At 36.4% G+C, this 24,873-nt stretch overlaps 1 protein-coding gene and 2 pseudogenes across 8 annotated transcripts in view; 1 reads left to right on the top strand and 2 right to left on the bottom strand.

Moving 5' to 3' along the window:
- Window positions 1-24,873, bottom strand: part of DMD (dystrophin) — a 2,428,671-nt gene that overhangs the window by 1,847,492 nt on the left and 556,306 nt on the right. The gene's annotated exons all lie outside the window — the stretch shown is intronic.
- On the top strand, window positions 941-2,011 carry LOC143671021 (microtubule-associated protein 1 light chain 3 beta pseudogene; annotated as a pseudogene).
- On the bottom strand, window positions 10,540-23,245 carry LOC143671423 (polyadenylate-binding protein 1 pseudogene; annotated as a pseudogene).

The raw sequence follows: 24,873 nt of genomic DNA, 5'->3' as shown, positions 1-24,873 counted from the left end.
GGGAGGTAGTGCTCGGGAGGGTGTAGGAGAGGTGGGTTGGGCTGCACTCAGGGTGGGGGTGGGGGGCAGGTATGTGCACGCAGGCTGGTGGGGTGGGGGCACCTCAAGTTCGGGGAATGTGAACAGGTGGTGGGGTTTGAGTGTGGGGGGTGTGGGCTGATTCGCCAGTCATGGGGCTGCGGTGGTGAGGGTAGCGCACCCAAGGAATGAGGCCTGGCTTACTTCCTAGTACCCGGTTCCCGTCCATGCACTCCCGCAGGTTCCATGCCTCCACGCCAGCCTCCAGCTTTCTGCCTTTCAGTTCCTTGGCCTCTGAAACCAGGGTGCCCTATAGGTGCAGAAGGCTCTCCCAGGTCAGCCGCACTCCTGAATCGCCGCCTGGAGCAGGGCTAATCTCCAGCTACTCTATTCAGCCATCTTCCCGGAAGTCTACTACACGCATCTTTTGAGTCAATCGTTTACACTGCAGCACACTTTTTCTGAAGACTGGGCAGTAACAGCAAGGGGTCTACATATAGTCTATATAGTTTAGCTCCATATCGTTGACACCTTGAATCCAATATCATGTATCACTTTTTAAAATATTCTACAATTTTTTTTCCAACATAGTCTCCAACTTCCCAACAAGTTTCTTGAGCTTATTTTTTCAACTCTATGGCCCACAAAAAAAATAAAATAAAAACCCACACACACAAATTCAAAACCCGAAACTACAAAACAAGAAAATCATCCTATAAAGGAAAATCATGGGAGAAGGTATAAGGTAACTATTATTAAAGAAGTTCCCTTGTCCTGCCCATTAGTTGCTTGTTGTCTACCTACCTTCTAAGAACTGCATGTGTGCCTGAGGGGGATAGGGGGGATTTGGGAGATAAAGACTCTGGAGATTCAAGAACCACTGTATTATTCTTTGAATCTGAGAGATTAGTGAAATATAAGAATGGAGAATCCATTTGAACTCTTCAGCGTAGCAGAGGTAAATTGTCATCAAAGCTGTGGGAAAGGAAATGTCAGCCCAACACCACAGTTGGCTCTACAATAAAATATATTTATGGTACCATAATAATGTACATGCTGTTTATATGTTTTCAATTTTTAGAATCAATCTCTAGCAAAGCACAAGGGACCTAATTATAGTTAGAAAACAAAGAAGAATGCAGTTCAATACAGAATTAAAAGGAGAGTTCACAGAATTTGGGAGAAGACAACGTGAAGAAGCACGTAGGGCCATTAACATCTCCATTTTCCCAAGTGATGATTTAGAAATACTGTTGATTGTTAAGGGAAGAAAAAAATAATGACTTATGGATTGCATTTAAAGTGAAAAAGGAATCAACGGAAGAAGCATGTAGGAAGAAATGTGAGTTCATTTTTTTCAAATTGCTTGTAGGATAAATACTACAGACAGTTTTTTCAAGTGAGAAATCAGGAAATAGAGTTATAAACATGCAATTACTTGTATAAAAGCAAACACTAGAAAAATAAAGTGACTAAATTAGTTGCCCCTGAGCAGGGTGAATGAAGGAGGGATGAATTACAATGTCTCCAACTCAAGAGCCCAGGCCCTGAGCATCACTGCCCTGCCAGGCCATCAGAGAAGACTTCCAAGCAGCATTGCACCTTCCAATCAAGAGTAGAAGATGGCCAACTTATCTGAGAGCAGCATCCTACCAAAATTCCAGTGAGGACAGAAAGATACAAGGGAGAGAAGCAGCTTCCTATATCAGATAAAACCAACTTCCTTGTACCAGATCATGTCAAAGTGATTGAAATAATCAAAACAATTAGAAGGCACTTGCAGTTGAATGCTAATCAAGCCTTCTTCCTACTGGTGAATGGACATAGCATAGTGAACATTTATACACTGATTTCTGAAGTGTATGAGAGCCAGAAGGAGGAAGATGGATTCCTGGATATGGGATATGTCTCTCAGGAGATATTTGGAATGAAATTGTTGCTGGAAGCCTGGGCAAGTGCATTCATTTTAGAATTTTCTAAACCCTTACACTGAGCTGGAGGTGGGGGGGAGGGATGTTACCAACTGAGACTGATGGGTTCATCTAATCACGGGTCATCAGAATAGCAGCGTTCCCATCTAGGGGTTTTAGGAAGTTGTTTTTTTTTATTTCAAGCAGAAAAACCGAGCTCCAAATGAGTACATGCAGCTTTGGAAAATTATACTACTTAAGCTAGAACATCTTTTTTTCCAGTTTTAGAAGTTTTAAGATAAAATACTTCGCATTTTTAAAAAACGTGCTTTAACCATGAACAGATAATAATTTGATCTAAAATTTTAAAATATTGTTTCAAGCACGTTCACATTTATTAATTTTATTTTTATACATTTTGGAAACTCTTGAAAAAATGAGAGAATTCAAATTCTGTATAAGTCCACTTCCCAGAGCTAACAAAGATTTACATTTTGCTCTATAACCATATGTAAAAAGTGATCATTTTAGAGCATTATACATAGGCACACTATGCATTAGTCAGTTCTATTTTTTCTCTTATGTATATGGAATATGTTTTATATCAATACAATCAATTATAAAACATTTTAAATTTCTATTATTTAGAAACATACTATCTTTTTTTAAAAAATAACCCCCTACTGATGGACACTTGAGTTGCTTCCATTTTTCACTATAATAAACAATGAAGCAAGAAATTTTGTGCAGCTCTGTCTTTGTACATAGACTTAAATATTTCCTTTGGATAATTCCCTAGAAATGCAATTGCTCAGCCATGTGTATGCATACCATTAAGGTTTCTGATGGATATTGCCAAACTGCTTTCCTGAAACATACCAATTCAAACCTCTTCCAGAAGTACACAAGGTAAAAAAAAAACAAGCTAGTTCTATCTTCATTTATTCAATTACAAGTAAGGGTCAACATTTTTTCATATGCTGTATGGATTTTATATCTATTTGTATCATTCATGTACTTTTTAAATTAGAAAATATATTTCTTTTTCTTAATTGACTTGTATGTTTTGATTCAATTTATTGTGGCTTTTAATACACAGATATATACGTGTGTGTGTGTGTGTGTGTGTGTGTGTCTTTTCCATTTAAAGTTTCTTTGTCACTTCTAGAGGAGTCTTTTCCATCACCTAATCGTAGAATTATTTACCTAATTTTTCCTCTTTTTTTGAGTTTTTTAAAGCTGTTTATATTTGAATATTTAACCTAGCTGAAATTTAATTTGCTGCATTATGTGAGGCATAATGAAATAGTTATAAACATGCTATTGCCTTTTTTATATGATTATCAAATTATGCCCCAAACACTTCTTACATTATCTTTCCTTTACTCGTTGATTTAAAACGGCATTTTTGTAACATATGCTTGAGTATATTTTAGGATTTTCTCTTGTAACTGATCTGTTTTACATTCTTTGGATAGGAGTGTCATTATGCTTTTCAAATCTAGATGGGAAGATGACCTTTAAATTTTTCAACATTTCCTTATTAAGTCTTATATATACTGCAGCAAGATGAACCTGAGAATAATTTTTATCATATCCACAGACTTACCTCCCCCTATTTAATTGATATACTTTTTATGACATTTTAGGTTAATCTGGGGAAAATACTCCAAAATATTAATCTCTCATCAAGAAACTTTGGATCTCTCTTTCCATGTATTCAAATCTTCTTTTCCGTTTTACAGTCAAGTTTTGTGCATCCCCAAACTTCCTGCTAAATGTATTCATAGTAATTTAGCACTTTAAACGTCTACTGTGAAGAATGAGAACTTTGATTTCCCATATACTGTCTTAACTAGTAACTAGTTCATGGGAAAGCTTGTGCTTCATTAATATTTAATTATTTCTGCTTTCTTAACCAGTTATGTGGCTTAGTTTTCCCATTAGTTCTATAGTTATCATCTGTTATTGATTCAGTTGGGTTCAAGTGGGCTAGAATATCAGCTTCCAATACGCAGAGTTTGATTTCCTTTTCTAATATCTATACTGCTCATTTCTTTTACTTGGCTTATTTCATTGGCTAAAATATGCAGAGTAGCATTAAATAAGAACGGCTTTGGTGGGCATTCTCATTATGTTTCTGATTTTAAGGGAGATGTTTCTACTATTTCAACATTAGTTATGGAGATGGCTGTTGTTTTGAAATAGACATTATTTGCCATGCTTACAAACTGACAGTGATTCTTAAGACTGCTAAAAATTCCATTGTTGCTTATTTCTACTTTTAAATCAGACAGGTTATGTTTTGATTTTATCAATATTTCTTCAGAATTTATAGACCTAGTATATATACTTTTCTCATCATTACCCACAATGAAGGAAGCAATAGATTGCTGCATTAAGTATACCTGCTTTACTAAGACAAATCCTACTTTAACATGGTAAATTAGTCTTTCGTTGGTTTGGTTTTCTATATTTTTATAGGATTTTAACATTTGTATTCCTGAAGTTGGTCTATAGTTTCTATTGTTTGTGCTGGTTTTGTCAAGTTTCATAATTGAGGTTATGCAGGACTTATATCATGAATACAGAAGTTTTAAAGCTATTTTTATCATTTGGGTTTTTTAAAGCAGATAATATATATTTTGGAGATTTGAGAGCGCTTTCCTATAAGACATTTCTTAATATATTTCTGCTACTAATTCTGTGTTTCTTATCAAGTCAAATGGTTATTTGACTTAATTTCCATTTTATCTCAAATATAAAACCATATAAAGCTATGAATTGTCTTCAATTACAGATTTGTTCTTATCTGAGACATTTAAATGTGGTTTCCTTATTTAATTAATTTCTGAATGGCCTACATTTTTTTTTAACTTAAGAAAACAACATTATCTTTTCTCCAGTAACACAAACAATGCATGTTTACTATAGAAAATATAAAAATCACTATTAAGGATAGATATGTCAATTTTTCAAAACTAAAAATTTCTCCTAACATCCCAATGTCTAGGCTTCTGTTTTTCTATACATATATAAGTATATATGATGTGAATCGAATTTGTTTACTCTATTATCTAATAATTATACCATACAATTTATAATTGACTGTTTTAAATGGCTTACTGGTTTTATTATAATTATTTTAAGCACTGTGTAACAAAAACTTGGCATACCGATACCTTTTCAATCATGTTCAGTGATGTGTTTTTGCAAACATTTGTTTATCAAACGTCTGCTTTATTGACTATATTTTTCTGATTCTTATGTCCAAATTTTCTTTGGGTTTACTACCTTTTGTATAGTAGCTCATATGCTGTTTACAAGGTCAATGTTTTGCCACCCTTCCTACAAATTGCAATCACCTGGAGTGCTTTTAAACATCCTAATGGCCAGGAGTTTTCAAAAACCAATTAAATCAGAATCTCTCAAGGTGGGACCAGAACAGCTGTAATTTTTAAAAATGCTCACAAAATTCCATTTACTCTCAAAGGCAAAGGACCACTGGGCTACGTGGTATATACAGAACTGAAGTGTCGAAGCTTAATCCTTAAGGTTTATATATTTTGTAAATGCAGCTGTTTTCACAAGTTAGTAGCACATTAGTAAACAAGTTAATCCTAGTATCTTTGAAAGACACAAGTTTAACTTTGCCTGGGGCTGCACTACTCAATACATTGTCCAGAGTATCCCCCATGCACGGAAACCGCTGTACTCACCAACACTTAAAAAGGAGAATAATTTTTCAGCTGCAGACATTTAATTGCCTTTTGGAAAATTCATTCAGATTTCCTTAAGCAAGGTTTAGAAATCACATACGTGAGCAATTAAGAATCTGGCCTTCAGCCTAACTCAAGAACAAAAAAGAAAAATTTCAGAAGTGAAGTTGTATTCATTCATGTTTTTTCTCCTTACTTTAATTCCATAAAAATAGACATCTGTTTTAAAACTGGCTCTATGCCATTAGTTCAAGCCATTTTTCCCTCTTAATGACAATAATAAAAACTGCCTTTACTTACTGTTAAATACCATTCATGGAATCATAAAAGTAAACAAAAATAACAAGTAAACAAAACACTGAAAATGTTTTGTTCCAGGGTTCCCAAAGAATACTGATGATCTTATTCTGTATTATTGAGTCATCTAATTTTAAGAATACCTTATAATAATCCAGCCATGGAGCTGTTCATCAAAGAATAAAAGCAATTGTTAATTAACTTTTCAGCGGTGAAATTTCATACATTTTGCACGTTATCATAACATTTCAAAATGCCCTGGGAAATCAGAAAATTAAGATAATGCAAACTATATGAATATTGTAATCCTAACAATGAAACATTTTGCCCAAGCCTCTAATGAGAGTAATCAGTTAAGGGAGAGGAGCCGAAGAATTCATAAAGACATGGGGGAAGGGAGGAAGGAAAACCAGCTTTCTCCAGGAAGATATTTTAGGGGAAAAAATTTTGAGATTCTTAAGCTGTTTCAGATACAAGAGAATTAAGGAAATGTACAATTTGTCTCCTTCACTTTACCAGTTATGGACCTGAATCCGAAATCTGGTTATTCAATTTAACCACAGTCACACATAGTTACAGGTTATAAGTTTACAAATAGCCATTTCACAGAGCTTTCTAGTCTAGTTGGCATTTCAAGTCAATCATTGAACCCCACCAAAAATTGAGAGACAGAGAAAGAGAGAGAAGTAGATAGATGATAGAAAGACAGATATATTTTCAGAGAAATATTGTCAGAAGGCTAACAGCTTGAATGATATGTAGAACTAGAGCTGATAAAAGGATATATATATATATATATATATATGTGTGTATTTTTCATTCATTTTGAGATAACTGAGGCTCTCAGAGGCTTAGAACTGAATGGGTCATGGATAGGGAAGAGTTCTAAAGTTTGGTCAGGAGCACGTTTTGAGGGTGACAAAGATCCTTGCCTCTTTCCCACACATCTGTATGGTCAAGGCACTTCTGATGAGGGTCTCATGCAGCTGTCCTTGGGAATAGGTGGTAGTAAAAGATCCACCTATCCTCACTTATTAGGGAGGAAAGGATGAGTTAAGGTACTTAGACAATGTTGGATTAAATTCTAAAATCCTCTCTCAGTTTTCTGGATGGCACAGGGGCACAACAGGTTCTTGTGAAATTCCCGAGAAGGGACTGGCCATACAAAAGATAACATGTTATATTTGTATTGCCTGGACAAGTGGGGCTTCAGCAGCATATTCTATTTTATTTGGAAAAATAAAGAGAACTGACATATATTTCACCTGGGCATTAGGGACGGCATTTCCTTGGCTCACACAATTAAGTGAGCATGAAATCTGGAATATAGCAGGTTGTTTCTACATGTCCCTTCTCTCTTTCTTTCTACCTGCTTAATTATATCTGTATTAATTCTATTAAGTGCATTTGCAATGAACTCTTCAGTCGGTAAAGAGAGTATTTCCCAATTTCATGTCCTTAGATTCTGAGGAAGCCTGACTAGAATCTTTTATTGTTAAGAGGCAAATGAGGCAAGAACATTTAGATAACTTGATCAAGGTTACACTGTGATATATAGCTGAAATGGTATGAGAACTTGGGGACCAGGTAATCAATTACTTTGCTATTTTGCAGAGGTATAAATAAAAGGTGCAGGGGTCCATCGGGGGCAACTAGAAATGAGCTGGTATTGCTAGAGCATAAGATGTGCAGTCAGAATCTGCAGAGTATGAAGCTAGAACTTTAACTAGAGGCAAGGTATTAGGAAATCGATATTCCATACTTGGGAGTCAGACTTCATTATGTAGACAGTGGTAGTCATTTATGGGTTTAAGTAGGATACAAGAACAAATATGCAACAATAATAACAATAACAACACAAGTACAACAGCTAGGATTTATTGCTTATAAGCCAGACACTGGGCTAAGCACTTTCCACATATTAGCAATTTAATCCTTGCAGAACTAGGTACCATGCTATCATCATTTTACAGATGACTATAAAGTAACTTACTTGGCATGATGCGGCTAGCAAGTGGCAAAGCTGGAATTCAAACAAGAACCCACGTGCTTACCCACTGACTATCCTATAAGTTCTGGAAGATCACTGTGTTGGCACCGTGCAATGGAAAGAAGACACTGGAGATCATACATATTATGACGATATGTTGTGTGCTGACGTATTTTATGGAGAGCAAAATTTGGGACTAGCATAAGCAGTGAAAACAGGTATTAAGAACCCCCCACCCTTTACAGGTGAGTATGTAGGCTCAGAGTATTTAAATAATTTGGCCTTAGTCTTTTGAATCTTCATTCACTGCACTTTCCAATCATTAGAATTATCTGTTCTAGTTCTTTGAGATCAGACAAGACAGAAAATAAATAAAACTGTCTCTTTTTTATGAATTCAGAAGAACAGGAGACAGCTCTGCAGGGAGCATCAACACAAAATGTCTTCAAATTCCAGAGACATATTCATTTATGCACTCTTGCATTTTATCCATTCATTCAGTAATCATTTATAGAGAGTCTTTTATGAACCATGAACTAAGCTAGGTTCTGGGAATATAATGGAGGTGAGCAGATAATTAAGTTTGCTTTTTCTCCCACTGAATTCTGTCCAATTTACAAATGGCACTTGGTTGGTGGAATTTCCTAAAGTTACATTCCAGGGTCATCAAGATCCTGCCACTGACTGTTTTCCATGTTACAAAAAAATCACACACCTTAAACTAACAAAACACCTAAAACTAACTGATGAGTCCAGGAGGGCTCACGAATTCCTATATTGTCAGCAATATTCAGCTGAGCAGCCAGGGATAAAGTTATCATGAACACTTCAACATTAGCAGCTTCTGACTGTACTACACTTTCTTTCAGATGGAAAACAAGGTACAAACAAGCCAGCAGACTTCCTTTGGGCCACTTTTCCCCAGCCCAGGAGCTGCTAAAATCTTGGTGAGGCAATTTCAGTTTATATTTGATGCAGTTATTTATTTTTCTGACCCTAACGCACTGATTCTAAGGACAAGCTTTTCTAGACATATAATTTTAAGGGGAAAATATCAATACTTGTAGAAAAGACGTGCTCTTGGAATGTCACTCTACCCTACGATTCGCTCGTTATTCCCACGGGTTTCTCCAGCAGGTTAAGTGGGCTGTTGAACACAGAAACCCAGGAATACTGACATCTTCTATTACCTTAAACTGAGTGAAAATCAGCTTTTCTTTTATTAAAGATAAATTACTTGACAATCAGCAGAAAAATGCTTCCCATGGGTTTCTTCTTTCGGAACCTTCCCCACCCCCCACCCCCACCCCAGTTCTAAGAAATATACTCTTCTGATGAGTTTTACTCTAACCCAAGGCATTATTCACACAATCTAAGAAAAACTGAGAGAGACTTGATGACTAATTGGCACTGATCTTAGGTACCTGAAATATGTTACTCATTTTATTTTATATTTCTTTATAGTAAATGCCCTGAATATCCTAAGGGAAACTTTGATATTAAAAAGTCACATTTATTACATACATTACAGAAGCACGAGCAGCTGCCTTTTAAGCCTATATCCCAAAATAGAATTATTTATGAGAAACTTTAACACATATAAAGAAGCTAAACCCTCAGGGCTTCTTTTATATTTGACATCTCCTCTTTTCAAATATTCATGCAGAAAAACTTTATGTAGAAACTCCAAGATATACTATGATGAAACATTTTCCTAAGCCATTTTCTTGACTGTGGATGGGGTGTTTTCTCAATCCGCATTCTTAACAATAGTTTTTCCCCTAAAGGAAGAAGAGGTAACTCTGCAACCACTTATAGATGATGGCATTTATTCTGCCTCTTTAGCCTTCTTCAGAGCAATCACAGGCTGCCATGTGTTTCCAGCAGAGATAAAGCTCAGGTCAATTTTATCAGATGCTGATTCTAAAAGTCTCAGTCTTGAGGGAGGCTGGGGTACATTTCCCAACCCATAATACATTTTCCTACTACTTGATACAACATATATAAAAAATCCGTTTGGCACTCATTTCCCAAGTTTTAGGTAGAAATTTATCACTGAATTCACCTACTTTATTTTTACAGGTTGTAATGCCAGCTCTCATATCAAGTAAGGTCGTTAATGCTTTTTATTTTTTTTACCATATGTTAAAATTCTGATGGATAATGATCAGAAATACTAATAATGTGGAAAGTTCTCAGTACTAGATTAGTAGGGCTTCCAACTTCAAATTCAAATTTAACTTAAGATGTGAGAAACTCTGTTCCTGACCAAAGGGTCATTTCTACATGCAAAGATGAAATTAGGTTTTCTAGTATTAAGAAGGGCATAAATGGACTGACAGTGCAAAAGGAACATTATAGGAGACACTGAAGATGTTTAAGAGGCAAAATTACACAAAACACATTTCTGTGTTTTCCTTTCATTCATCAAATAATTACCAAGCAACTCTTATATGCCTATCATAGTGTTCAGGGGTTTTGCCCACCTCTATAGTTGTGATGAAAGTGGATGAACTGTAAAAAAAAAAAAAATATATATATATATATATATATATATTTAATGTCAATTAGATCTAAGATATTGCCAAAAAATATTTAATGTCAATTAGATCTAAGATATTGCCAATGGTTACTATAACCAAATTTAACTAGAATCATAGAGAACACAGATTTTAAATGGAAAAACTGAAGAAAACATTGCTAGAAACCACACACAAAGAGCTTGAGGGAAAGAAAAACAAAACAAACAAAAAAGAAAATTATTAAAAATATTCACTATAGATCATTAAACCCAATGAACTGGGACAAAATGCTGCCTCCATGGCATAGGCTAGATTATGCAAATTAGATGGTGGTCTCAAAGACAATATGCTATTACCAGAAAAAACAGACGTGGAAACTAAGAAGAAGCTGTATCCTGAATCCATTGCTAAGCAGAAGTTATAATGAAAGTAATGAATTGTATTTTGTGTGTGTGGCAAGAAATGTGGAAAGACAGCAGCTTGTTTTCCTACATTAATGTCTTTCCAATTAACAGGTGTCGTAGCAGTTAAGCAACAGAAACTCCTGTCAATGCATTACCCACACTGGCCCATCTGCTTCTTACTGTTTGCTGTATACAAAGGCAGGGTCATATGGCTACTTATATAGTAACTCAACTGTGCTAACGTGTTAGAAAGGAATCACACTCAATATAATTTTAATATATTAAAAATATATTCATAAAATGTTTCTGGACTTGAAAGATCTTTGCAGACTGTGTAAATGAGAACCACATCCTCTGCAACAGGTTGTCCTCACCCCAACCCATTTGGCCAAACATAAAAAAAAAAATACCAATAAAATTATCCCAAGGATCTGGGAGAAGTATGCAGGAGCCAACAATCCCAAGGTTGTAAGGAAACCCTTCAAAAGGAATGTGACATAGAAGCTCAATATGAAGTTAAGCAATGAAGGCAGGGAATGAGGTGGCAGAGGTTGTGGTGGGTACCCCGGCTTAAACTGCATCCTGGAGATGGCCCCTGATACACTCCTAGGAACCACTAAACTCATGTGGGAATACTGTACAAATCCCTAATATTTCCCAATTCCTTGTTAGTGACCCAAATCTCTCCCCAGCATTCCTCAACTAGATATTCAGCCCCTGTCCCCCACCCGAGCAAGAGAGAACTCACTCTTTCCAGATGAAGTCCTTTCTATTTTTAGCCATTTCTATATGGAACTGTGTTTTGAATCTTGAGTGGACATCTAGTCTGCTCTCATTTCTATTCCCTATTCCTAATTAGAATGTGCTTCATCTTTTTATACTGGAGTGCTCTGAATATTTGAAGACAGCTAATATACATCCCTTCAGTTATCAGTTACTTTGTGGACAGGCTCCATGTTTTCAAGTTCTCCTCTAAATTATGTTTCCCAGAGCTGAACAGTGCAGATTTGGTCCAATGAACACACTTTCAGTGTCAACAAAGAGGGGGTTCTGGGCACTGTTTCAATGACCAGATCATATCTGCTTTCTTGTTTTTCAACTGTATCATTATTTTAGAGTCACCATAAATTCTTGTCTTTTTATTTTTTTTTAAACAAGTGTGTCATGTCACTTTCAGCATATATTTATTGTTTGTGTTTGGAGTTGAGGGTGCTAACTTTAGAAATTACATTGTCCCTACAAACTATTATCATGATTCATAAAGCAAATATTGCATTGCCTAGTATATGCCAGAAACTTAATAAATAGCAGTTTAAAAAGCACATATAGTCTACACCTTCACAGCACAATCAGACAATAGAATATTGTAATAGCTAGCATGTACTGTAAAGTTTTGACATAGGTATGTAGGAAACCAAGGCTTAGTTCACAGTCGATGTAGTATATATATATAAGCCTTGGCATGTATGAATCCAGAGCCAGCTCTATTAACCATTAGGCCAAAATGAACACTATCACCCACAGTCTGATGACTCCTTTTGGATCCTGATTCTTTCATCTGGAACTCTGGAAAATGCTGTGACTTAAGTGCATAGGAATGGAGGAAGAAAGAAGTGAAAACAGAGAGCCAATGAGGATCAACCAGGCTGAGCCAGGGCACAGCAGAAGGCAAGGAACAAACAAAAGACACACATGAGGGACGAAGGCTACAAACGAACAAACCAGAAAGAAGACCGCACTTTGACACAGAGGTAAAACTATGGCAGATATAACCTCAGATGGCACAGCTGCAAAATAAGGCTGTGCTTAAGACAGGTGACCACAGATGCCTGATAATCAGAGGGGTTAGTCAACATCTACAAACATATAATACAATTAGGTGCAGAAATTGTGATCAATCTCTCATTATAAACTTTGTTTTATAAAAATAAACTGGGAGCTGCTATTTTGGAACTATTATATGTAGCAGGATAAACCATGTAAGCAATTACATTAATGTAATTAGGGACCTAGACTTTCAGAGTGAGAGGAAAGTAAGTGAAGAAAAAGTCAGAGATATTACTTCCTACTTCTTGATTCAGGTTGTGGTTGTGTCTACTTGGGAAAATGTTTGAAGCTTTATATTTATTGTGCAGGTACTTTACTGATTTAACATTTTTTCATCATGAAATATATAAACAAAAAAGCAATAAATTTCAAAGTAATTTTAACAAGAAGTTTTAGAACAAATTTCAAAGTATAGTGTGGGTTACAGTTCCACCATTTCAGGTGTTTCCTTCTAGCTGCTCTAAGACACTGGAGACTGAAAAGAAGTATCAACATAATGATTTAGTAGTCATATTTGTTTGTTAAATCCTACCTTCTCTGATACAACTCCTCCTCCTTTGATCCTTCTTCTACTCTTTAGGGACATCTGGGCAATGGCTATTCTAACTTCTTCATGTTTAAAAGGGGTGTTGACATTATGGTGTAGGGGGATACAACTGGTTGATGCTCTTGGAGAGACTGCTAACTCTGGATTTCAGTGCTTATCTGGCTGAGGAACCATTTGTAGGATCTAGGTTTCTGAAAATAAACTTAGTAAGTGAAACTTTTATAGAGTCTCAGCTAGAACCCTGGGTAGTCTTAAGGGTTTACAGGAATGCTGTTGGTTAGGACTTGGCATAATTAGCAATATATAGCTCAAGCTTGCATTAAGAGTAACTTCCAGAATAACCTCTGGACTCTATTTGAAATCTCTTAGCCACTGTTACCTTATTTTCTTCCTTTTGGTCAGGTAGGCACCGATCCCACCGTGCCAGGGCCAGGCTCATCCGCAGGAGTCATATTCCATGTTGCCAGGGCTTCCATCCCTGGATGTCATGTCTCACATGGGGGGAGGGCAATGATTTTACTTGCCCAGTTGGGCTTAGAGAGAGAGAGGCCACATTTGAGGGACAAAAGAGGTTCCATGGAAGGGACTCTTAGGCATTATTATAGGTAGGCTTAGCTTCTCCATTACAAATATAAGTTTCATAAGAGCAAGCCTCAAGAACAAGGGCTTGGCCTACTAACTTGGGAGTCCCTAATGTTTGAGAGAATATCAGGAATTTACTAGGTAGGAAAGTTTGATAGATCCATATTTGTTCTCCAATCCCTCAAGGGACTTTGCCAATACTTTTAAATTATCTGGCCAACATAATCCAGAATGTATCTGGGTTTTACATTAAGCTATACAGAATTGCAAGACCTCATTCTGAGTTCTAGAGTTTGTGTTTAGGTTGTTTAATGGAACTAGCCAGACAGGTTAAGTTATATTGTGTGCTACAGTAAACTTAGGTTTTGGGCAAAATAAACCTCTTTTCCTTCGGTTGCATGCAACAGGTAAAAGTTCTAAAATACAGACAACATCACTCTGATTTATTTTTATGCTTCAATAGCAAAGTTTATTAAAGATAAATCAAAACAAGAGTTCAAGAAAACCAAAGTGCAATTTTAAAAGTTCTTACTTCAACAAACTCAAGGCTTATCAATCACTATTGAAAATTCTATTTCCTTTAAGCTTTAAGAAAAACTTTATCTTTATTGAAAGTCTTTGGGTCTTAAGGCAATAGATGAACTCCCACCAAGTTAACAGTAACTTAGATGTTAATATTGTAATACAAATTCCTCCCACTGCCTGGTATACCTGAGACCTGTCAATGACCTTTACCAGGAACTCTTCCACTTATTTTATCTACTAATTATCTAGCAATCTCTTCTCCTAAAAAACAGTATATTTTGACCCTTCAAGTAGTTGCAGGTAAGATTATAGCCTTTTAATTAAAACCTCCATCTGCTTAATTAATACTTATTAAAGTCAGGGCTATAAAAGACCTTTACTATTTTTCTTTTTTATTTCACATGTGTAAAGCATGGCTTCAACCTGGAGGTGGTTTCTTTCTAAACAGAGAACTTATCTTACTAGTTAATTTATTATCTTATTCTCTTAACTTCTATATATGATACTTAAAATCTTTTTTAACCAGAATTTACCCTATTATAATTGCAATATATATTATGAACATACAACTTTTTTAAATAATTAAACATTTTAGATAATATAAATGCAGCTTTAACACAAAATTCCTTAGAAGTAGGCTTACAGAAGTTGTTGGTTTTTCTGGGGTAGTACATGGGTTTGTTTTAAATATATTAAAAGGTAGAACAATCAATTAACTATACAGTGCTCTTACAAAGTTACAGCAAATATGTTCACTTAACGACTTTTTCCCTCTTTTTAAAGCAAGAATTTTATAAACCAAACCAAATTACATTTCCTTGCTCAGTTATCTATCAATTCTATTATCTAAAACAGATTCCAAGCTATTCCACAGTAAAGAACTACACCAAGCTAAAGAAAGAAATGCTTTAAATTTTTGTACTATTCTAAAACTTATTTTTTTCTATGGTCTATAAAACATGAATTTGTTTTTATATATTTTTTGTGCTTTTTTTTTTTAAATAAATCAATAAGTAATATAGGACTAGCACTATGTTTGCTAGACCTGGCATTTACTTACTACAGAAGGTTCAAAGTTTCCTATCCTTTTAAAATCTATTTTATATTTTGCAAAGGTTTTTTCAACAATATTTAACTTAAAACTTTTCAACAACATTTAAGTGCTTTTCAAGGAAGCACAAGTTACTTTTTGTGGTCCCTGACCAATTTTAATCAGTGGGATCACCAGTAGTACTGTCATCTCCTTTCTGGGGACTCTCTTTAGCTTGGTAGGTTTGTAGTATAGTTATAGCCTCATCAACCTTAGCACTGAGAGACTCTGGAGACTCAAGCATATGAAGAAGCTCTGAATTATCAATCTCCAACAACATGCCAGTAATCTTACCAGCAAGGGCAGGATACATGGCTTGAATAAGGACAAAGAGCCTTTCACCCAACATCTGCTTTTGCTGCTCAGGAGGGGCAGATGCTAACATGGAAGCAGTCAGAGGTTCCTGACCTTCAACATGAATAGCAGGTTGCTGCACGGGAACTCGCGGGGTTGCTTGAAGCGGTTGTTTCGGGTTGCGAACTCCCGCCTCATATCGATAACGTGGAACGGCGCAAGGGGCCAGAGGAGGTGTAGGTGCAGCAGCAGCAGCAGCAGCAGCCATTGGCACAGGATACGGATACATTCGAGGCACTGCTGGAGTGGCGGCACGTTGGGTTGCTATGACTCCTGGAATCTGTGGAGGAGCTGGTCGCATGGCGCTAAACGATGGTGGAGGAATGGCTGGGCAAACAGCGGCAGGCATACTTTGGAATAGATGAGGCCTGGCACCCTGAGCAGCCCAGCAAGGATTTGGTCTTATCTGAGCAACTGGATTAGGCGGGTAGTATGCGGCGCGGCTCTGAGGCTGCGGAATGGCCGCCATGAAGAAACGTGAAGATGGTGCTGGTTGGTAGGGACTGAGCACCGGGGTGGGCACGGCTCTTACGGTTGCCATTCTCTGCATATACTGGTTGGTGAGGTGGGCCTGACGTTCTTCTTTACGCTGAGCTAAAGCTACATACAACGGCTTGGTGGCCACAATTCTACCATTCATTTCGGAAACTGCTTTAGTGGCCTCTTCTGGGGTAGAGAAACACACGAAACCAAACCCTCTGCTACGACCACAGTCCATCATGACCTTTGCACTAGTGATGGTACCAAACGGAGAAAACTCTTTCCTGAGACGCTCATCATCAATACGATCATCAAGATTTTTCACATAAAGGTTAACACCCTGGTATCTGGTGAACCTATCCTGCTTCATCTGCTCAAATCTACGCTTAAGTTCAGTCTGCCGTTCTACTTTTTTCTGAGCGCGCCCAACATAAAGTGGTCTTCCACTGACCTCCTTTCCATTCATCTCATCCACAGCTCTCTGTGCATCTTCATGCCTCTCAAAGCTCACAAATCCAAAACGTTTGGATCTTCCACTTTCATCAGTCATTACTTTCACACTTACGACACGCCCAAACTTGGCAAAGAGAAGCCTAAGGCGCTCATTATTCATTTCTTCACCAAAATTCTTGATGTAAACATTGGTGAACTCTTTTGCCCTAGCTCCAACTTCGGCTTCGCGCTCTTTACGAGACTTAAATCGCCCAACAAACACTTTGCGATCATTCAGAAGCATCCCATTCATTTTCTCAATAGCTTTTTCTGCCGCTTCCTGTGTCTCAAAATGCACAAAGCCATAGCCCTTGGAACCATTTTCATCACAAACCACCTTACACGAAAGGATGTTGCCAAAAGCAGAAAACGTATCATACAGCGCTTTGTTATCAATAGATCTGTCCAAGTTTTTAATGAATATGTTGCCCACCCCACTTTTACGAAGCGATGGGTCGCGCTGTGACCACATGAGGCGGACTGGCTTTCCCTTTATAACATCGAAATTCATCGTATCCAACGCACGCTCCGCATCCCCCGACTGTTGGAAATTCACATACGCGTAGCCCAAGGAACGGCGGGTGACCATATCCCGGCAGACCCGAATGGACAGCATGGGCCCTACCGTACTGAACTTCTCGTACAGCATCGCCTCAGTAACGTCGGGGTGTAGATCTCCCACATACAGCGAAGCCATGGGGTAGTTGGAAGCACTGGGATTCATCTCGACACAAACGGTTCTCAGCACCACAGGCCGCGACAAACAGTTCTCAACACCACAGGCCGCGAATGGTTCTCAGCACCACAGGCCTCGACCGTTCCGTGAGGAAACGAAGCGAAGGTTGGGGGAGGGGCCGGAAATAGAAGGAAGGGAGTGGGGGCAAGCGCAGAGGGACAAAAAGCACCCTGACTCCAATACAACCCAACGGCTGCAAAACCGTTGATCGCCCCCCTGCCGCTGGGGGAACGAGGGTAACGGTGTCAGGTCCGGGTAGCGCAAAGACCTTGGGCTCTTGGTTCCTTCCTGGAGCTGCTGTGGGACAAGGGTGAGTGGGTTGGTCTCAATTGCTTCGAGTAGGTTATTGTATAAAAGAGGAAGGAAAAAAAAAATAAAAGTCTCCAGCAGGGGAGATGCGGAATTTTTGTAATTAAAAAAAAAATTTTTTTAGATGTCTTTTGGATTTTTAAATAATGCATGTTTAAATAATAAAGGCGCTCAAACACTAACCTCCGGGAGAAGGAGCATTTAATGATTTTGTAACATTTCTCCTAAATATAAGGGGAAAAAGTTATCATTGCACTAATAGCTAACAACTTGCCAGGCACAGTTAATTAAGTTGCATACAGTCCTTTGAGGTACAAACTCTTAAGATCCCTTTTTATTCAGATGAGTAAGTTCAAGTTCTGCAAAGGTAAATGACTTGCCTAAGGGCATGCAGTGCATTAAGTATATGGCACTCAGTTTGAACTGAGGCGATCTGAATTCAGAGCCCACATCTTAAAAATTACAATCCGATACCGCCAGATCCAGGGTATCTTGTCATGCAAACCAGTTTTGTTATATGTTTCTTCTATGACTAGTTGGTTTGGTTTCATTTTGTCAAGGTCATGTGCTTTTCAGAACTGGAAATATCCTTCCAGGAGAGAAGCTGTAATCGATTCATTTTTGTGTGTTCTCTTTCTGGTGTAGGATTAGAACAGAATAGTAGAAATGGCTTTGTCCTCTAATAGCACTGTTAGGCAGGGGCTAGAAAAAAATATTGCAAATACAAGCAGAAGGCATTAACTTCCTGGGTTATTTTATAAAAACAGTACGATGGGCCACATGCCTATAAACAGCAAAGATGCTTTCTTTTTCACTTGCGCTAGTCTCTTCTAAGGTTACTATTTTCCAATCCATAGTGCATCCAATTAATGACTACTTTTAAATATTTAACAAAACAGGCCATTTTTAGAATGCTAATAAGATTCAGAAACAGAACATCCTCCTTTATGTATTTTCCGATTAGAAATATAAAGCACTTAGTTGGAGAAACACATTCATAATTTCCAGTCTGCTTTGTTCTTGTTTCCAACTTCGCACAGGCCAAGAGTCAGAGTCTTGTATACACAGATCGCATTTAAAATAATGGGATTATGACTGAATTAGCCTTTCTCCATTTTAGCAGTTTTTTTAATAAATCTTTTTAACCTAACCTTTGGCTCTGCATCTCCATGCAAATCTTTTTCATTTATTTTACTGAATAAGCAGTTTTCCACAATTTCACCTTAGGTTAGATTAATGTATTAATCCACTCATATTCTGGGTTGATTAATTATTTCAGTCAGGAACTGGAAGGTGACTGTTAACGATAAAACTGAACATTTCTTCTGGTGTATACCTATATGTCTATTGTTTGGTTTCAAAATGTTATGACCTATACCTAAAACCCATGATACCAACATCAATGAGCATGACGATAAGGAAAATATAATCATTTTATTACACAGTTCATTAAAAAAAAATCTATACATACACCAGGCATACTGCATTCTCCGGATCAATACATTTGTTGAACAGTCGTATTGTACTTTTTCTGATAATAATACCTACGAATTATGGAAACTTTGGAAGCTACAGAATGTGGAAGAATAAAATATACATTGCCTGCAATTCCGAGAAAATACAGGTAGAGCATAAGGGTATTCCATCGCATTTTAAATTTGGTTTGGCTTTTTGGTTTTGCTTTGCTTGGCTTATTTTTGGCTAGATGGGCAGATATTCATTTATTTTATTTCTCTGTTGAGTTTTTCTCTCTTAAGGAAAGATTTAACTTTAAAAATGGTTAAAGTTTGAAAAATTGGCTGACAAATAATTCTCATATAATAAAAGTTTTTATGGCACAGCTGATAAATCCATTCTATTTAACTTTAGCAAATAATTGTTTCTACTGTGACTTTTTTTAAGCCTTACTGTATATATTTTGGATTAGGTTTAGTACTCAGTCATAGTAAATATATTAGCATATGCTGATAAGGCAAAGACTTTCAGGGCACTGCTAGTCTCATAGGAGCTCAATGAATCTATTAAATATTGAATGAATTTTTAATTAAATAATTACTATCATTATCCCACTAGCCAAAATAATTACTTTACTTAAAATTTTGTTTTATAATTTTCTGTACATTTTACTGAACATACTGTAAACAAATATTGTTCTTATAACAAAAAGTAAATGCCATATTTACTGACTTCATTCTGAGATATCTAAAGAGGTTTTTCTGAGACTCTTTTGAATGATTTGAATGAACTGTAACCACGTACTGCCATGCAATTTCCAGGCCCATGTATATTTATGCCTAGGATTTCCTTGGTCATGCAGTATGACTAGTTGCAATTAGTTTGGCCTCTTCTAATACCATGAAAAAAGTTGACCCCACTGTGTACATATTGTACTGGTATTAAATTCTTTTCCCACTTATAAGCGTAAAACGTTTCTTCCTCACTGAAAATTTTAAGTTAACAGTGGTTTTTAGACTGGAACTTCAGTTTCCTAAATTTAATGTTATGCCTTTGATTGTGGGATAATGGAAATGACATACTGTGATAGAATAATACCATTGCAACTGGTGCAGGTTGATGACACAAAAGCACAAGGCTACATTATGGCAGAAACATGGTTATAGCATATACATGGATCATGTACAATGGTTTTAATAGAGAAAAGCAGTAAAATAAGTGTCTTTCAACATATATGGAAGAAAAAAGGCATGTTGAAAATAAAAGAACTTGTGCCATTGCAGCCAGGATTATATCTGCATTACAAAAGGCCATTAAATTTCTCCAAACAACATTGCCAGTTGCATTAATTGAATTTTATTGGTGTTTTGTATGTGTGTTTTATATAATTTGAAGATATTTTTGGTGTAATAGATCTATAAGACTCTTAACCATAAAGAATGTGGCTTTTGTTCTTTAATTGTGCTTATATAAGTAATATTTGATAAAATAATTTTAATAAGCACTGGGAGACCCTAGGAATTTTTTTTCCTTTTAAATTGGTCTGTTTATTACTCAAGTCTTGGAAGCAGAGCACTATAGCAAACATGAAATAAAATGTCTTAACATGAAAGGAAGTTGGCCTGGTTCTTTGTAGAAAACCACTATTAAGGAGAAATAGGCTAGATTAATATACGCTTAAAGACACATAAACTTTCATATAGGAAGGCTGACAAATTTGTAAGGCAATTGTTATATCGAAAAAAGAGTATGCCTCACAAAGTTGATGAACAGATGTAACTGATCTAGCATAATAATAAATAAGAATTAACTTCCTGTGCTTGATATGCGTGAAGGCACTATTACTACAGCACAAGAGTAAAAGCAGGGACACCAGTTCTACTGTGGTTGCGGTAGCAAGGAAAGTAATGCCAGGGGCCAAAAGGAATTATAATCAATGAAACTTCTATATGAAACCCTGAAGGATACTAATATAAGATAGGGGACAAGAAGAAGGAAACAGTGATAACTTGAGATATGACCTCATATCTATCATTCATGGGTTTATAGTACCCCTGAAAATGTTTGCTGTGTATGAAAACCAGGTACCCTAGGACATGTGCAAAGGTACCATAATCTAGGAGGCTAAAGACAATCACCACATACCATGGGACCAAACTTATATGTACACATTCATAAGCACATAAATATATATTTCATATATACATTTGTGTATGTATATAGTAGCTTGAGTTTCATTAAAAAAACTGCGTCAAAACTGAAGTCAATTCACACCCACAAAATAAGGAGCTAATACAACAATATAGAATTGGGGAGGGTGTATAAATAAGGAAAAGAATAAAATTATAATAATAGAGATTTTGACCTTCTTTACCCTGAAACAAGATGAACAAATGACCATAACCTAAATTATAAGAGGACAGGTTGAGGTTCCATATTATGGGCTCTTTTATATCTGATCATTCAATAGCTATGAAAGTATCAATGATGCCAACCCTAGGAATCTAAGGTTTTAGAAACATAGTCAATTTGGGATTTGGTCTAATCTCCCAGCTTTTCACTCTGAACACAACAGCCTCCAGAGTCCTAAACACATAATAAATTCTCAAAAACTACTTTTTATTTGATTGCATTAGCTCAAATACAGAAATGAGGAACATTTGCTGGATCATTGCTTCTTTGTTAACTTCTAATAAATGATAGTCAGTAAATAAATGACTTCACTGAATAAGTAATTCAGAAAGAAGTTATGCCCACATCTCAGGAATGCCCACTGGTAATCTATACTCAAAGTTCTATATGGAATATCCCTGAAGACTGGGAAAAGGATCAAATGAGAGGAGGAGTTGTAACAGAGAAGATAGAATTTAACAAATGATTGTGACTACTGAATCACTATAGTGATAATTCTTGTTAGTCTCTAGTGTATTATAACAGCTAGAAGGAAATACCTGAAATTGGGGAACTGTAACCTATATCATACTTTGAAATTTGCTCTATAACTACTTGTCAAACTATGCTTTGAAATTCATCATTTTTCTCCATATATGTTATATTTCAGAGAAAAAAAATATTAAAATGAAAAAAGTTCTGTGTGACCTCTCAAAGTTTGTTAGTGTTATATCAAAAGGACTCAGGGAGAAAAAAAAATTGATTGTGACGATAAATGCACAGCCATATGATGATATTGTGAACCATCGACTGTACATTGTGGATGATTACATGGTATATGAATACATAATATATATCAATTAAAAATAATTAAAAAGAGGACCCAGGGACCATTGTGAAGAGGCTCCCACTGGATAAAGATAAGAAAATATGAGGAACAATATGAAAAATAAAAGCAAAGAATTGAAACACATCCAGTATATTTAAATATATTTAAATCCATGAGTTCCTTGTTGTGCTGAAATAGACAAACAAGCAAAAATACATAAATAAAATCTTCACTGGTTATCTTTGGAGAGACTAGGGAGCCACATGATTATTTTGAAGATTGTTAGCCAAAGATAAACTCAAGCACTTATTCTGCTTTCCTGTATGACTGTACCACTGGGTGACAAAAATAGTTTGTTGAAGAGAAGTTCTCTTTATAGAGGTATTCCAGCTAATAAATGAAAAAAGAATAATAGAATACCACTATTTTTCAGCCCATAATGAGTTAATGCATCAAGACAGTGATCATCAGTGGCTGTTAATATCACACACACACACAAAAAGATGAGCAAGTACTGTATAATTTTTGATGAAAATACACCACACTATGTATGAAGTCATCTTGTCAAAAGAAAAGAGTAGCTAACTATTAATTTATATAAAACATGGGGAACAGAAGAACATGCTGAACAATAACATGAGTATGCAATCAACAAAATCCAGACAAAAAGGTCTTGTTTCTTCAACAATACATAAAAATGAAAGAAGAAAAGAGACAAACTTTAGGAGGAATCTAGAGATTAAACTAGACTTCAGAGGTACATTTAAAAAACCCAATCATTTATTCATTTAAAACAAATTCTTAAAAGCATAGCAAACTTGTATAGTATAATCTTGGAAATAAACACTGCGCATTTTATGGTATTAAGAAAACCTTTTTTTTTTCGGGATGTGACGGCAGCATTGTTGTTATGTCGAGAAAGGGGGCTATTTTAGAACATAAATTGAAATGATTAGAGAGGAAATGACTTACTTTCTGGGATTTGCTTCAAAACAATTATGGAAGAGGAACTGAGTGGGATTATGAAAGGAAACAAGGTGGTCATGATGACAGTTGTTGGTGCTGGGTATGGGCATGTAGGATTTGTTATATTATTTTTCTATTTTTTACACGTGTTTGAAATTCTTTGTAATGAAAAGTTGTGTTTTTTTTTCTTTCAAATGGTCCAGGTATACCTGTAATACCTTAACGACAATATAAATGTTACCCAAGGAATAAATATCTTAAACTCTCCACTTCTTTTCCTCATCTTGGGTTCAAAACAACCAGTCTTTGATCATTATGGTTAATCTAGTTCAAACAAAGACAGCTTCTGGTTTTTTGTTTATTTTTGATCTTCAGTCACATAATCAGGAAGCCAGTCTAATATAATTATTCATACTTCTGTAGTAAAGTTGAAATTGAATCACACTTAAAATATCTAAGATTTAGGGCAGATTGGATTTTGGTTCTTCCAGAGCAAAAGTTCAACTGCATCTGTTGGGTGGAGTCAGGTTATATCCTTACCTTTCAGTATCTATTTGCATGCACTTTAAACAGGGGCTGAAGGATTTTTGGATAAATATAAAACTAACTTAAAATACTGTAGAATTGGACAAACTCTGAACTCACATGTGATCAAATCTGAGGAGCTGCAACAAAAAGCACAATTTCAAGGGGGCAGTCTAGGGTCCTAAATTAAAATAATCCAGCAGATCTGGACATAACGAGCTGAATTCTGACTGGTTTAAGTGCTAGACCAGAGAGGGGATCCTAAGTGCTTCTTGATGTTTGTTACCTGAACCCATAATTCACTCAGAGCCTGGAGTAGAAGTTTTATTTGTAAACTTGAAGGATCTGTGTTATCAAAACAATGACTCTTTGGGGCATAGCAACTCTATTATATCCTTAAAACAGAGTATATAACACTGAGAATGGAGAGATTTCTCTTGCTGTTCCATATATATAAGCTGTGCAGCTGTGGTTTCATGCACACTGAAAGCCCAAGCTAAGCATCAAGTGGCAGAAATGAAGAGGTAAACAGTGGCCCAGGGCATAGTGCTGAGCTGCACCAGCTGTAGAGGCAAGCATTTGCCTAGAATAGTGTTTGAACAGTGAAAGTGAAAGAACTGTGAAAGGCCCCTGGGAGAAGCACTGCTGGAGTAGCGTGTCAGCAGTGAAGGTGATAGAAGTGAGGAAGGCCCTGGGAGAAGCACCTTCCAGAAGAACCAGGAGAGGCGAGCAGCAGCCCAAATTTGAGAATGCCTGAGTGATATCGTACAGCGACAATAATGCAGATTGGAATGGGAAACACTGAAAGGGGCCAAGGTCTTGCATGATGCACATGGATACGCTAACAAGCTAGCAGAATTAGGGTAGTAAGGGCAGTGCAACCTATTATTAAACAGGCTCTTAAC

Source organism: Tamandua tetradactyla, chromosome X, assembly GCF_023851605.1.
Source record: "Tamandua tetradactyla isolate mTamTet1 chromosome X, mTamTet1.pri, whole genome shotgun sequence".
NCBI classification, from domain to species: Eukaryota; Metazoa; Chordata; class Mammalia; order Pilosa; family Myrmecophagidae; genus Tamandua; species Tamandua tetradactyla.
Note: the sequence above shows the minus strand (reverse complement) of the source record. Positions and strands in the feature narration are given on the sequence as shown.